Raw genomic sequence first — 12,311 nt, forward strand, 5'->3', positions numbered from 1 at the left:
TAGGATTAAAAACGATTGGGCAGTATGTTTGGTATCTACCAATAATTCCAAGGTTTAAACGTATGTTTGCAAATCCAACAAATGCTAGAAACCTTAGATGGCATGCTGATCAGCAGAAATGTGATGGACTAGTTTGTCATCCTGCAGATTCTATGCAATGGAAAAACTTTGATAAAGAATTTCCTACATTCGGTAATGAATCAAGAAATTTGAGACTTGGACTAGCTTCAGATGGAATGAATCCTTATGGGAATTTAAGTACCAATCATAGTTCATGGCCCGTTTTGTTAGTGATTTATAACTTGCCTCCTAGTTTGTGCGTGAAGATAAAGTACATGATGTTATCTATGATGATTTATGGTCCAAGACAACCAGGAAACGATATTGATGTTTATCTTAGTCCATTGATTGAGGACTTAAAGTTGTTATGGGATGATGAGGTTGAAGTCTTTGATGGGTTTGCCAATAGAGCTTTCCAAATGCATGCCATGTTATTTTGTACCATGAATGACTTTCCTACATATGGAAATTTGTCAAGTTATAGTGTGAAAGGTTTTTTGAGCATGTCCAAAATGTGAAGAAAACACATCATATGAACAATTAAAGCATAGGAGGAAAATAGTCTATCTTCGAAATCGTAGATTTCTAAATCCATTTCATCCGTATCGTAGATTGAAGAAGGCCTTCAATGGACACCAAGAACATGACATTTCTCCAATTCCATTAACTGGTGCTTAGATTTATAAGAAGGTGAGAGGTCTTCATGTAGATTTTGAAAAAAAAAAGAAAAGCTACTGTGACTAATATATGGAAAAAGAGGTCAATATTTTTTGATCTTTCATATTGATGCACGTTAGATGTGCGACATTGTATAGATGTGATGCATGTTGAAAAGAATGTGTGTGATAGTTTAATTGAAAAACTTCTAAATATAGAAGGGAGGACGAAGGATGATGTCAATGCTCGTTTGGATATGATTGAAATGAATATACGAGAGGAATTAGCACCAAAAGAAGTTGGTAAGCGAACTTATTTGCCAGCAACATATTATACTTTGTCGAAAAAGGAGAGAACAACTTTCTATCGATGTCTTCAAGGAGTTAAGGTACCACAATGATACTATTCAAATGTAAGTAAACTTGTATCCATGCAAGATCTGAAACTAATTGGCTTAAAAAGTAATGACTATCATGTTTTAATGCAACAATTATTGCTTGTGGCCATACATGATATCTTACCAAAAAATGTGAGGTTTAGTATAACCTGATTGGGTTCATTTTTCAATTCCATATGCAAAAAAGTTATTGACCCTCAAAATTTGAAGGAACTTCAACAAGAGATTGTTATTGTTTTGTGTCAACTAGAAATGTTTTTTCCTCCATCGTTTTTTAACATCATGGTGCATTTGATCGTTCATCTTGTAAGAGAAATAAGATTGTGTGGACCAGTTTATCTATGATGAGTGTACCTAGTGGAACGATATATGAAGATCTTGAAGGGATATGTGAATAATCAATATCATCCAGAAGCTTCAATCGTTGAAAGATACATTGCAAAGGAAGCCATTGAGTTTTGTTCAAAGTACATGTCCAAAGCAAATTCTATAGGAGTGCTTGACAATTGTTGGCACTTATGTAGAACAATGGAAAAGTCTTCAAGAGGTGTACATGTGGAAAACAAATCAAGAAAAGAGGTTAAGCAAGCACATTTGTATATATTAAATAACACAAATGAAGTCATACCATATTTAACTAAACACAAAGACATTGTGAAAGGAAAAAACCCAAGACAATCAGAGAGGTGGGTGTTGATGGAGCATAAGAAAACTTTCATGACTTGGTTTAAAGAACAAATCACTAAGGACCCGTTTGCATATGAAACATTAACTAACTTGCAAATGGATTAAAGTTTGATGTTTTATGTTGTTCTAGCTATGAAATCAATGGAACCTTATTTTATACAAAGTCTCAGGATGATAAAAACACCGTGCTGAATAGTGGAGTCACTTTGGAGGTAAAGTCATTGTAATTCTCAACTTCAAAAGATCATAATCCTATAGTGGGATCCATGCCATATTATGGTGTTGTACAAGAGATTTAGGAACTTAGTTATACCAAGTTCTCTATACCTGTTTTCAAATGCAAATGGGTTGATAACAAAACTGCTGTGGAAGTTGATTAATTGGGAATGACATTGGTTGACTTTCGAAAGGTAGCATATGAAGATGAACCATTTATTATGCCATATCAAGCAACACAAGTCTTCTATGTAGATGATCCTGTATCTGAAAATTGGCATGTTGTGCTACACGGTAAAAAGGAGACCAATAATGAACATGAATAAGCTACAAAAATTTACGAGATTGAATCATTTACATCAATAATAATTAACAAACATTATGATGATATTACAAATGATATACATGCAACTCGAAAAGATCATGACGAAGGAATATATATATATATATATATATATATATATATATATATATATATATATATATATACACGATTTATTTTCAATTTTTTTGTCATTAAATTTATTGCCTTTATTTATAAGTAATGTTATTAATGTTTTTCATTTCATTTAAAATAGGAAATTGTCTTCTGATGAATGCCCTCCAAAGAGATTTGGCAAAGAAGCTACTAGATTAAAGTCCCTCTTTAAGAAGTAAGCTATTGGTAAGAAGACACTAGTGGATGTCGATGTACATATTGGTAAGGCATTTGGGCCTAATGGAGAGATATTTAACACCTATCTTGTTATAGTGGCTCAGGAGATTTTTATATTGACACCAACTTGGGATCATGTCACCAAGCATGAGAGAAACATCATCTGGGAAGATATTTTGGTAAGTAATTGTGTTCATTTTAAAAATTTTATGAAATATAACATGTTCTACTATATATATATATATATAATTTTTTTTTTCCATTTATATGTAGATGATTTTTTATATCACTAATGTGAGGACGCTGAAGTCAAAGATTTTGTCTTTGGTTGCTGTCAAATGGCATCAATTTAAATCAAAATTGACATAAATCTATGTGTATGGTGCAAGAAAAGGAGAAAGTCCTTGTCCCAAGTATACTTACATTGTTGAAGAAACTTGACAACAATTCTTACAGATTCGAGAAACTGAAAAATGGGAGGTTAGAATTATCACTTTATACCTATTTTATTATATATACGACTAAATACTAAGTAAATTTCATTAAAATGTTTATAAGGTGTTCGAAAAAAAAGCACAAGACATACAAGTGATGAGTATATAATATATAGGTGTATTCATGCATTAGTTTAGGCAATTTTTATTCATTTGTGCATTATTGGACTAATTTCATCATGCATTATCTGATTTTAGATCATACATTTGGATTGGTGCATTGTTTGTGTAACAGGTCCAAAGGGAGTAAGTTAGACACAAAACAGTATGTTTCACAAGTGCTTGGTGAAGTCTTCCACGACTTAGGGATTTGGCTTTAAAAATGCAAGTTTCAAAACAGCATGTTCCCTAGGTGCCTAGTGGATTTTTCCACGACCTGTGGATTTTGCTTCAAATTGGAGGATACAAAACAGTGTGTTCCACATGTGCCTGGTGGGTCTTTCCACAACCCGTGGAGTTTGGTTTAGAAGATCATGCACAAAACGTGTTCCACAGGTGGCTTGTGGATTCTTCCACAACTTGTGGATTTTCCAGCGAGAAATCAAAAGATTACGTGGACTGATAAAAATTTAAAAGGAAAAGAAAATATAAAGAAGAGAGAGAGGGGGAAACAGTTATAGGAGAAAGAAAATCACCTCAGTAAAGGAGAGAACATGAAAAAGATAAAATGAGGAGCGTTCATGGAAAACTTCTTCTCTATTTTCTTAGTCGCTTTGTCTATCGTGTTTACTTTTTCCTTTTCATTATGCAGAACTAATTTCCTTTTTGTTAGAGGATTGGTGTAAGAATTTGGATTATAGGTTCTACTCTTTACATTTGTTATTTTGTTAATGTTCTTCATCTCAGTTTCTGTTTATAGTTTTATCGTTTAATTTATGAGCAATTTCACAATTGAGAAATTGGGGTTTGTTTGCGATTATAAACAAGACATGTTAGGTTATGTCACAATTGGGAAATTGGGCATACCTTATTAGTTTGTAATAGAGACGATTATTGATTTTTCATGCTTTTATTGAATTTTTTGTAAACTGACCTAAGGAATTGGGGGTTCGAATTCAATGAATAGATTTTACCTATTAAGGGATTAGGGGTAAAACAACTCTTAGTAAACTCAAGTGGATGATTACATTTCTTGCATCAATTTAAAAGGAGTAGTACTCTAGAAGAAAGAGTACGAAATCAATCTTCTAACAGTTTTTCTATTGATTGAAGTTTTTTTTTAAATTTTATGCTTGTAATTTTATTGATTCTCATTTGCTCAAAATTACATAAATTAGGAATCTAGTATTCAACGAGTTAATTCTAGAGGACGATATTTTATTACTACGTTAACAATTGGTTCACTTGCTAAACGTTCATCAAACATAATGAGACTCTGCACTTGCTTTCTTGTGGTGGCTATCAAAAGTTGAACAAAAGATGATTAGCGAAAAGGGGAAGGCACGTTGTGCTTTTGGTGATGATGATGGTAGTGCAGATTCACCTGAACCTCCATCCCCACCATCCAGGCATGAGAAATGGAAGTAGGTCCGTCTAAAAAAATCGGGAACATGGACTTCTGATGAATCACAGCGGGTTGCTGAGCAAATTGTAAGTAAATTTGTTTCTATGTTTTAATTTTAAGCTTATAATTGCAAGGAAAATGTTTTAATTATATATGTTTCCTTGTTGTAGGATTCTCTAGTTGAGCGGTAGACCTAGGGTGCCTTCAATCCTCATGGTCGAGAAAACATTCCTAATACTACTCTTGGACGACCTGAACACCTTGGACGGGTTCATACCGCAGGATACGATGTGGAAATTAGAAGTTACTTTGGAGGGTCATTGTAACATCCCCAAAGGAATATTACTTTGAAAATATCACAAACAATTAAATAAATGAGACTAAATACGATAATATAAAAATTTTCCTCATTTATTTATGCAGATTTCCAAAACGCGGGAAATTTAAAGTCGTAATATCAAAACATTGCAACTGTTCTCAATTAAAACATTACAACTCATAAAAGCCAAATCGGCTAATGTTCCGAAACATAAATACATCAAAAACTTTAAATCTTCAAAAAGCCCATATCATCCCGCTCTCTGGTCTCAAGCGTCTCCTGGCTCACCTGTCAAATCATCTGCTCCCGGATAACGAATCATTCGATCATCGCCATGCACACACAGATAGGGTGAGCTATGCATATTAAACAAATTAAATATGATACCCATCCCAATAAAAATTTACAGATATGTGTTAATTACAAGTTATCCACCCTGATCTCAGATTCCTTCCTGAGTCCCATGCATGAAAACAGGTCCTGGGACTTTCACTGTGCTTCCACGAAACTATCCCTTTCGTGGTCCAACCCTACGAGCCAATCCTGCTCATAGTCCAACCCTACAGACTCCTCGCCTGTAGTAACACATCCAAGCTTACACAACTTGGACCCTGACACGCACGCAATCACCACACTATGGACTCCTCGCCCAATAGTAGCCGACGAGAACATCACAGTTCCTTGCCCATCGTGCGCCCAACGCATGCAATCACCATACTAAGGACTCCTCGCCCAATAGTAGCCGACGAGAACTCAACTAGTTCCATGCCCATCATGCGTTCAATCGTTCAAGCACATCCCAGACCCCTATTGGACTTAGCCATCAAGCCCAAGCACAAAGAAGCGAACTTAGTCCTTCAAGCCCACTAATCAAGCAAAAGAAGACAATTATACAGCCATGCAAATCGCCTGGTATCGCCTAGACACCGCTAGGCGGATACTGACTGGAAACCGCCCGGCGGTCACATCCCCATCGCCAGGCGATACGGCCCAGACAAGACCCGTAATTTTCCGTCACCGCCTGGCGGAGACCACCCTGCTGCTAGGTGCCTAGCGCTAACAGTGACCACTGCCACTGGTTTTCACTCTACCGCCAAACGATACACCCCGCACCGCTAGGCGCTATACCAGTAGCGCAATTTTACCAAGCCCTCTGGTATAATTTGTATGTCCACCACTTATCCCAATATAAGGTATATCGTACATTGATCTCTTCAGATTTCAGTTACCCCCAAGTCATTCCGCAACTTAATCCTTAGCCCTCACCTGTTGGTATATTCACTCAATTCCAAAGAAAGAAATTTACTGACTATTACCCCGAATCCCCCAGAATTTTCCCCCGAAACCTTCCACAACGCATTTTTTTTTAGCACGTCACCAGAACATCCTCGCCTCTGATGTGTCGCCTGGCGGCACCCAAGAGCCGCCAGGCGGTTCATACCAGGTTTTGTGATCTGTCCCATTTTCCAGCACTCACAGTATTCGCAATCACCCCCAATTCAGTTTGCATTAAGTCTAACATGATTACACATCACCCAATATTCAGATTTCATACCCTAATTCCTTTTCACTCCCATTTTTCCATCAAGATGACTAATCACAGCGATCATCCCCATTTTCCTATTCTAATCATTCATGAACCCTAAATCCCCACTTCAATTAAAATTCATGCGTAATCCACCAATTACTAATTTTCTGATAACAATCTACCATACCAATGACATTCGTATTACAAGAACCTCTCCCAAGCCTCTCACACCGTGAAAATACCCAAAAATCAGAGGAAACTGGGCAACCCAGTTCGTGTCGCCTGGCGGGCTACCCTTAGCCGCCAGGCGGTGCATATCAAAACTCAGAAAAACAAGCGCTCGTGGCATGAGCAGCCTGGCGGTCCTTCAACCCTGCCAGGCGGTTTCTAGAAATTTCCAGAAATTCAACAGAGTTCGACACAAACTCAAAATACACATTGCAACCATCCAATAAAGCATGAAAACATACGATTATTGTCAAAACACAAGTAAAAGCTCCCCTAACCTGGATTAAAACTTTCCCCGATATTCTTCTACTTCTTTCCTTGCTCCAATTGATCTCCCTTGCCTTCTCTCACTTCAGCCCCCACTGATTCACCCACACCCATAGTTCCTCACTGAATTTCGTACTCTGTGTCTACCTCACAATACCCTCTGCAGAAAACTTTCTTTTCCCTCACAATTAGGCTCTCTAGTGGTGTTTTAATGGTGAGTAAAAACCTTAAACGAAAAACTGCATTAAGAGGGGAAAAATGACCATTCAAGCTCACTAATTGGCTTGCTTTCCAGCTTCCCTTAACTGATACTTCTGCTAGGCTTTTCCTTAACCTTTCAACTTCAAATGAAGACCAAAAATGACAAAAAAATGAAGTTTCCTTTGGGTCTCCCAAGGTTTGAACCCACATCCATGCACAAGCCAACTCAATGCCTAACCAATGCAACCAATTCATATTTCATACTAACCAATACAATTCAATAATCATAAAACCCACAACACGTTTTAATATACACAAAATAATACAAATTTAATAACACACAAAAAAATTAGCATACATAGGACTCAAACCCAAGTCCTTTCACACAATAGAAGTACTTTCAACCACATGAACTAGTACTTTTTCATGTCATATACTCCGCATTTATTACTTTAAAGGTTCCCCTTACCCACATTTATCCACTTAATTACTTAATTAATTATTTAATTTTTCCCGGGTCTTACATTTCCCCCTCCTTCAAAAGTTTTCGTCCTCGAAAACAAGACTTACCAAGAAACAGATGTGGATAGGATAACTTCATGCGATCCTCCATCTCCCAGGTCATCTCCTGAGTCGCCTCATCCCAAAGCACCTTCACCGTATTTATCTTCTTACCCCTCAGATGTTTGACTTGAGAGTCCAGGAAGCGAACCGGTCCAGCTGGTATGGTCAAATCTTCCCGCACTTGTACATCATCAGCTTCTAATACATGGTCTGGACTTGCAACGTATTTCCTCAACTGAGAAACATGGAATACGTTGTGCAAGTTCGCTAGATGAGGTGGCAAGGCAATTTCGTAGGCTGCCGGCCCAATTCTCCGCGTAATCTGATAGGGTCTTATAAACCGCGGTGTCAACTTCCTCGATTTTAGAACCCTTCCAACTCCCGTGGTTGGGGTAACCCGTAGAAACACATGATCACCTTCATCAAACTCCAATGGCCGCCTTCTTTTATCAGCATAGGACTTTTGCCGACTCTGTGTGGCTCTCATCCGATCCTGGATTAATTTAACTTTTCCAGTTGTCTGTTGCAGAAACTCGGGACCAAGCATAAGGGCTTCCCCATCCTGATACCAACACAGCGGTGTTCTACACCTACGACCATATAATGCTTCGTACGGTGCCATTCCAATACTAGCATGATAGCTATTATTATATGTGAATTCCACCAAAGGTAACACATCGTTCCAGTTTCCCAGATGGTCTAACACACATGACCGCAACAAATCTTCCAATGATTGTATAGTATGCTCAGACTGACCATCCGTCTGGGGATGATACGCTGAACTCATCCTCAATTGGGTTCCCAAGGCTGCTTGCAAGGATTGCCAAAACCGTGAGATGAACCTCGGATCCCGATCCGACACTATGCTTTCTGGCACTCCATGTAACCTCACTACTTCTCGTACATAAGTTTCTGCTAGTTTATCCATCGACCATTTCTGATTTATAGGTAAGAAGTGCGAACACTTAGTCAATCTGTCCACAATTACCCAGACCGAGTCATGACCTCTGATCGATTTCGGCAAGTGTGTCACAAAATCCATGGAGATACTGTCCCACTTCCACTGAGGTATTTCCAATGGTTGTAGGGTACCTCCCGGCCTTTGATGTTCAATTTTGGCCTTTTGACATACCAAACATTGAGCAACAAAGTCGGCCACGTCAGATTTCATTCCGTTCCACCAAAAGGACTCTTTCAAATCCTTGTACATCTTAGTCATACCAGGATGTATGCTAAGACGACTTTGATGACCTTCCTTTAGAATTTCCCTTCTGAACATGGGTCCTCCAGGCACGCACACCCTACCTCTGAAACGTAGAATACCGTCTTCCCCTATATGGTAATCCTTTCCTTTATCGGTACCCAACCATCCTTTAAATTGTTGTAACTCCATATCATGCCCCTGAGCCACACGTATCTCATTCAAGAAGTCATTAGTAACCTTCAACATACTGCACCGTATGACCCCTCGACCAAATTGCATTCCTAAGTTCATGTCTCGGAGTTTTTCAATTAGTTCCAACTCCTTCACCATCATGCAGGAGACATGCATCTTTTTACGACTCAATGCATCAGCTACGACATTTGCCTTGCCCGGGTGATAAAGCAATTCAAAATCGTAGTCTTTCAGGTACTCCATCCACCTGCGCTGTCTCATATTTAACTCTTTCTGGTCGAACAAGTATTTCAGACTTTTGTGATCGCTGAAAACTTGGAACTGAGACCCGTACAGGTAGTGTCTCCAAGACTTAAGAGCAAATACAATAGCTGCTAGCTCCAAGTCGTGAGTTGGGTAATTTTTCTCGTGTAATTTCAACTGACGAGAAACATATGCGACCGATCTCTTGTCCTGCATCAACACACACCCCAGTCCCTGGTAAGACGCATCACAATACACCTCAAACATTTTCTCCGGATTAGGAATCACTAACACCGGTGCGGTAGTCAGACACCTCTTCATGTTCTCAAAACACTCCTCACACTTTTCAGTCCAAGAGAAGGGCTGATCTTTTCTTGTGAGCTGTGTCAATGGATTCACTTTCTTTGAGAACCCCTCCACAAACCTCCTGTAATATCCTGCCAGGCCTAGGAAACTCCTCACCTCAGTCACCGTCTTAGGCCTCTCCCACTTAAGGACCGTCTCGATCTTAGCCGGATCCACCGCAATGCCTTTGGCTGATATGACATGCCCAAGGAATTGTACCTCGTCCAGCCAAAACTCACACTTGGACAACTTTCCATACAACTGATGATCCCTGAGTATCTTCAATACTACCCTCAAATGATCAACATGCTCTTCCCTAGTCTTTGAGTAAATAAGTATGTCATCTATGAAAACGACGACAAACTTATCTAACCAAGGTCGAAAGATCCTATTCATGTAATCCATGAATATGGCTGGTGCATTCGTTACTCCGAATGGCATCACTACATACTCGTAGTGGCCATACCTCGACCTGAAAGCCGTCTTTTGTACATCCTCTGGCTTCACCAAGATCTGATGATACCCAGATCGCAGGTCTATCTTAGAGAATATTCCTGCCCCTTTCAACTGATCTAGTAGATCGTCAATCCTCGGTAACAGATACTTATTCTTGATTGTTAATTTGTTTAGCTGCCTGTAATCAACGCAAAGTCTTGAGCTCCCATCTTTCTTCTTCACTAGTAATACCGGAGCTCCCCACGACGACGCACTGGGCCGAATAAATTTCTTCTCAAGTAGATCCTCTATTTGCTTCTTGAGTTCTGTCAATTCTGCAGGTGCCATTCTGTACGGCGTCATGGATACCGGACCTGCACCAGGAACTAAATCGATAGAGAAATCTATGTCTCGACTTGGGGGCAGTCCCGGTACTTCATCCGGAAATACATCTGCGTACTCATTGACAATAGGAATATTCTGGATCATCTCCAATGCGCTTTTCTTTTCTGGTTTAGCCATCACCATAAAACATGTGGCCCCTTCTTGCAGCGCTCTCACGGCTTCTTGAGTTGAGATCAACTCTAACCCTTCCTGCTCTGGGAATACCAAACTGCGTCGTCCACAATCAATTATGACGTGATTATTGGACAACCAGTCCATTCCCAATATTACGTCCAGTCCCTCCAGAGGCAAGCACACCAAGTTCACCTTGAATCTGCGACCTGCCACTTCCATCACACACCCCACGCAGACTGAACTGGTTGCTACCTGACCTGAGGAAGGAGTTGACACCAGCAACTCACATCCCAAATCACATTTCTCCAAATTCAGTCTCCCCACACAAGCATTATAAATGAAGGAATGTGTTGCTCCAGAGTCGAACAACACCAAAACTGACTGGCCAATTAACACACAGGGCTCAAGAATAAGGTTACCTGACTGGGTAGCCTCCGTGGAGGTCATAGCGAACACCCTTCCTGCTGCTCTAGCTCTCTCAGCTGGGGATGTTGTTGGCTTTTTCACCCCGATACTCTTCTTCTCCGGGCAGTTATTGGCAAAGTGGCCCGGCTTGTCGCATATGAAGCATTTGCGACGATCTCCTGATCCTCCTACCCCACCGGTTATCTGAGGGCAATTCCTCTTTAAATGGGACCCACCACACTGGTAACACATAGGGCCCTGAGAAGTCTGGGGTCGACTATATGGTTTCTTCATCTGTCTTGCCTCTGCGATATTCTTCTGATGTCGACTTGCTGGGTTCGGCCCTCTTTCTAGGTACTCTGCACTCTTGGCTTGTTCCACCAAGATTGGAAACCTTCTTTCTCTCAGAGGCGTGACCACCTTCTTTAACTCATGTTTGAGCCCCCACTCGAATTTAAGGCATTTCCACTCTTCAGTAATTGCCTGGGAATAATACCTTGCCAATTGCTCGAATCTGTTAACATATTCTTGCACCGACATGTTTCCCTGTTGTAGAGCCAAGAACTCTGCTTCCCTGTCCTGCTTAACAGTATCTGGGAAATATTTTTCTAAAAAGCGAGTTCGGAAATTCTCCCAGGTTACTAGCTCCTCCCTCACCAGCATCTGTTGTTTCATGCCTGCCCACCAGTACTCGACGTCATTATTCAACAGGTACACGGCAAAGGCCAGCTTTTGCTCATCAGCACAATTCATCACTCCAAAGATCTTTTCGCACTTGCGAAGCCAGGCATCAGCTTCGTCTGGGGTGGCCCCACCCATGAATTCTGCGGGCTTATGGCGCAAAAAATCCTCTACGGTTGGCACTCTGGCTGGTGCTATTGTCACTCTTGGCTGTGCTGGAATAGGTTGTTGCATTGCATCCACCATGCGATGAATGGCTTCTGCAATGTCATCAGCACCGCCAACATTCCTTCTTCTTCTGTTAGCTGCCATTGCTTGGATACGCCACATATTCAACTGTTAAACATCATTCCATTAGTTTAACACAATCTTACCTCCTTAAATTTAAACACACATAATATTATGCACACACCTAGCAAGCTCACTCCCCAAAAGCCCCAAAACATGTTTTTCAAAACATTTTCGAAACTTTTGTTCTGATACCAACTGTAACATCCCCAAAGGAATATT

Source organism: Vigna unguiculata, chromosome 5 (genome assembly GCF_037176805.1).
Source record: "Vigna unguiculata cultivar grain cowpea cultivar isolate G323 ecotype 2 chromosome 5, ASM3717680v1, whole genome shotgun sequence".
Lineage (NCBI taxonomy): Eukaryota > Viridiplantae > Streptophyta > Magnoliopsida > Fabales > Fabaceae > Vigna > Vigna unguiculata.